Source organism: Rousettus aegyptiacus, unplaced genomic scaffold, assembly GCF_014176215.1.
Source record: "Rousettus aegyptiacus isolate mRouAeg1 unplaced genomic scaffold, mRouAeg1.p scaffold_m13_p_3, whole genome shotgun sequence".
NCBI classification, from domain to species: domain Eukaryota; kingdom Metazoa; phylum Chordata; class Mammalia; order Chiroptera; family Pteropodidae; genus Rousettus; species Rousettus aegyptiacus.
Genome location: NW_023416306.1, coordinates 23,455,580 through 23,460,034, shown reverse-complemented (window position 1 = coordinate 23,460,034; position 4,455 = coordinate 23,455,580). Strand labels below are relative to the sequence as shown.

The following is a 4,455-nucleotide window of genomic DNA, read 5'->3' as shown; positions in this document are numbered from 1 at the left end:
CCACTTCCTGTGAGTAAGTATGGTAGGAGAAAAAACCTAAGACAAAGAGTGCCTTGCATATTTTCTATTTGTTTTACAATGTTTAAGACGTCTTAAATGGAAATAAAATGCTTTATTTTTACTAGCACATTTTATTCTATCTTCTGGGACTATCATGTTGTCTACTTTCTTTGTCTTCAAAATCAATAAATTGTCTCTATGCTCTTGAAAAAAATTCCCTCTTAACACCTCCCTCCATCCATTTATTATTATTATTATTTTTAAATGCCTATAGCACCTGGTCTTCCTAGGTGGCATCCCATCCAAGTACTAACCAGGCCCGACCCTGCTTAGCCTCAGAGATCAGACGAGATCGGGCACGTTCAGGGTGACATGGCTGTAGACTTCCTCCATCCATGTAAATTAAATCACAGATCCTAGGTTTTTGAAGACTTCTCATGTCTTATGTTAGACTAATGCCATCAACTATGGACTGAAACATCTCTTGGATGACCGTCTGGGACTCTGCTGCTCACTTACAGAGGCAGCTGCACATGGCATTCCTTAGAAAGCTTTCAGAATAAATAACCTGAGCATTTAAAGTATCTAAATGGAAGGAACCTATGAATTCTGGAGTTTCTTTACTCTGACATACATCTTAAATGGCATGTTTCCCCCCAGGCAAGATCTTCATTTATATATTAAATTCACACAAAGATATAAGGGAGTCTTCAGTCAAATACAACAGCATAATAATGCCCTAAGAAAAAGTACTTTCAGAAATAAAAATCACTAGTATCATACTTTGACTATCTTTGTAGACTTAAAAGATGTTAAAAGAAACTCCAATGGGTTTTTTGTATTCTAAACCTTTGTGGCAGTGAATGATTTGGAATTTTACTATTACTCACTGTAGTAATTCAGAGTACTTGTAAATCTATTATGCAGAAAAGTACTTCCATGTTTTACTCAGAAGCATTGAATAAATGTGTTATTTACTAAGGGAGAAAAAATGGAAAGATGGTAAGGAATGAATTGTTAACTATTCTGTCAAAGGACATTCAGGTGAGATCTGTGTTTTGCTATGGATTTGTGAATTGTGTGCTTCTTAATATATAAATGCCAGTATCAATATCGACTCTTTAAAATAGTATAGATGTCTTCTTAAAGCCAACAGTTCATATCATATTTGCACCAAGAAGGCCTTTGGGTTAAAGTCCATGTGTTACTTTATAAGAAAACATGTAACTTGGTTTTAAAAGGATTAAAAAGGGCATCTGCTTTCTGACGATTCCCTGTTATAAATTTAAAGATATGTGTGTCACTACCTTAAGGTGTAAACCTCTGATCCCAGGCACAGTGCCCTAACCACTGGTTTATCAACTAGGCACCACTGGGAAGCATACCATTTAAGTCTCCTAGACAATAAAAATATTAATTATAATAACACCAATTCCTGAATGTTTATGTACCTAGCACTGTGCTAGGTGTAATTTGTACAAACTAATCTGTACTGTATGACATGGGCATTTCATTATTCTTCTTTTATAAATAGAAAACAAATACTCAAAGAACCTAAATCACTTCCTAAAGTCACAGAGTTGGAAAAGAAGGATACCTGGATTGACTCTCAATTGAACTCCAGTTTCTAAGCTCCTGATCTCTATACACAATGAGTTCAAGCATCGCTCTGGAATAGCCAATTTAGTCCCCTAAGTGCAGACACTGAACCTGTCTTCTCACTAGAATGTGAGGGTAGCCATTGTCCTTGAGTTTTGTTGTTTAAATTATTCTTCTGTTTTAAGTGTAGTCTATTATCCGTTAACTAATTTTGATATTTGAATATATGTATTTCTGCTGCCTGGCTCTGAAATTTCTTAAGACCTTAAGTCCATGGAAAGTTTTTTAACTAATCTGTTCCCTTAATAAAGTAGATATCTTTTCTCCTCAAATAGCTATCTATTACTCTTTAGTAATCTACATATTTTTTTCTTAGATAAATACTGAAGAAGAGCAATAAGAACTGTTGCAAAAATGCAATAATATGCATAAGAGGTAAATCGTGGTGCCTGGACCATAGAAGATATTCTGTGAGTTCCACTGCACACCTCTCTAAAACTTCCCTCCTAACAAACTGCTCTAGAAGGTTCTTAGCCGCTCTTGCTTGAGTTATTTCTGAGCAGGCCATATGTATTCCTGTGATGCCGATCTTCCCATGTGAAATTTCTTTTTCTCTAATAAAGCTTCTTCCTTATTCCATGTCATAAATTGATGTGGAATTCATCCCAATCCTTCGCCTGACAGGGATTTGCCTTAAAGGAGCCTACTCAGCTCTACACTGCCTTTCTACCTTGAATCTCAGAGAGGTTATTATAAAAAGCTGTTTTAAATTTCTTTTGGTAGAAGAAAGAATTCCTAAATTCTTTATGAGCAAAATAACCTCCCATTTGTTCGGAAACATGGTCACAATAACTATGCCTGCCGTAACAACTTGAAAATATTCTAGTCTTACTTCCACTACTTTGCCTTCCCACCATCAAATAAAACTTATGTACACATATACTGATATTGATTACTTCTTTGTCTACTTTAATCCGTTACAAACAAATTATTTTACCTTTCAAAGAATTTTCTCCTGCTCTCTCATCTTCCTGCCCTTTCGTTCTTCCTTATACATAACTTTAAGTTGCCTTCCCTTCCTGTCTGAGCTACATACTCTTGGAACTTGGAAATGTATTAACTTCTCAGTCTTTCTTATTTATTGAACAAATATTTATTGAGAGTTCACGATATATCAGCACTGTGATAGGTGCTGGGAATATATTTGAAAATGAAACTAAAACAGTCTGAACTCCTGGAACTTACATTCTACTGGAGGAGAGAGATAATAAGTAATTAAACAAGCATTTTAGAAAATACTGAATTGTAAAATTTTCTACAAAGAAAAAATAGAGGTAATAGTAAAAAATTGAAAACAAAAAACAAAAAACATTCCAGCCTGGCCACCTCTCCTCTCCTTGTCCCCCTCCCTCTCTGTCTCCCTGCTTCCCTGCCTCCCTTTCTCCCCTTTCCCCCATCCTCTCTCTCCCTCCCCTCCCTCTGAAACCTCTAATCAGACAGTTCTCCCTTTCTGTGTCGATTTATACCAGTACTTCTACCTCCAACCCCGCTTCTCCTTCTCCTCAAACTTAACTCTCTCTCCTAACAGCTTCCAAAAATTACTTTATATCAATTCACCCAGTTAATTTTAATGGAATTGAAGTTATTTTCAAGAAATTAAATACTATCATATTGGCAACAATTCACAAAGGACAGGAATTAGATTTGTGAAATATCATGATACAATCACTAGACTTCTTTCCTTGTAAAGCTCTGAAAAATTCACATGCACAATTCCATCTGGACAGAGAACAATCAGCCAAACCACGCCAGATTTATACATTCTTTTTAGGACTTGTGCTGAAAAAAGTAATTTCAAACATTTAAACTTAGCATTACTTTTTAAAACTTGAAGTGGGCAAGTGCAATTACAGTGAACTAATAACTTTCAGTATAGCTTTAACCTACATTAATCAGAAATGTTCCCATTGTTTGTATATGGACTTTGTAGAAATGGCTTTGCAAGATTTGCTTACCCATTCTGGCAGTTGGAAGACACATAATTTATTTGCGAACCATCCTTTATGCAAACTATGTCCATTCCCCAAATGTTCCCTTGAATTAAATAAGGCAAGAGTATAGAGAGAATAAATTAAAGAAAATCAAGGCATGCAAATATTATAGAAGGAATTAATTAAAACCCACGTGGCATTTGGCCAGAAAAAGAGAGGGAGAAACTAATAAGTATATTCAAGAACAGGAAAAATAACTTTAGGTGATATTTGGAGGAAATGGAATGTTGAAAGTGATAAAGAATAGCTGAAACTAGCATTATTATGAAGAGGGTAATATACTGTTTTCCCAAAAAGGGAATAAAGAGAATTCAGAGTTAAACAGGACTTTGGTGTTAGATAAGTCATTAGTTAAATATTGAACAGGATTTGGATTTTCTTCTAAGAAATTACAACAAATTGTATTCAGCTAAAATGTAGTTGTAGTAAATATGTTAGGAAGAATTTTAACAAAGTAAATTTTAGGTCTTCTGTGATGTATTCAACCTCATTTCAGAAGTGAAATTACAGTAATGCAGTAAGAAAAAATGCACTGCACCTACTTGAAGAACTCTGCTAAACATTTCTGGATAAAGTCAAATGGTTATGCATTCTTCTAAAATAATGCCACAAATTCTACTACTAAGGTAATTAAGGAATTGAGTCAGTGGGATTATTAGACCTTCTGGCTAACTGTGGGTTTCAAATGGTCTTTCCTACATTAAACCTAGATAAAAATTACTTTTAAATGTCAAGTGTTGAATAAATGCATGGTCTAGAGGTGGAGATGTTCAAGTAAATAGCTGATTATAGGACAATGTGATAA

At 34.8% G+C, this 4,455-nt stretch overlaps 1 pseudogene; it reads right to left on the bottom strand.

The window, feature by feature from the left end:
- Positions 1–265: 265 nt before the first annotated feature.
- Positions 266–384, bottom strand: LOC118601259 (annotated as a pseudogene).
- Positions 385–4,455: the final 4,071 nt, after the last annotated feature.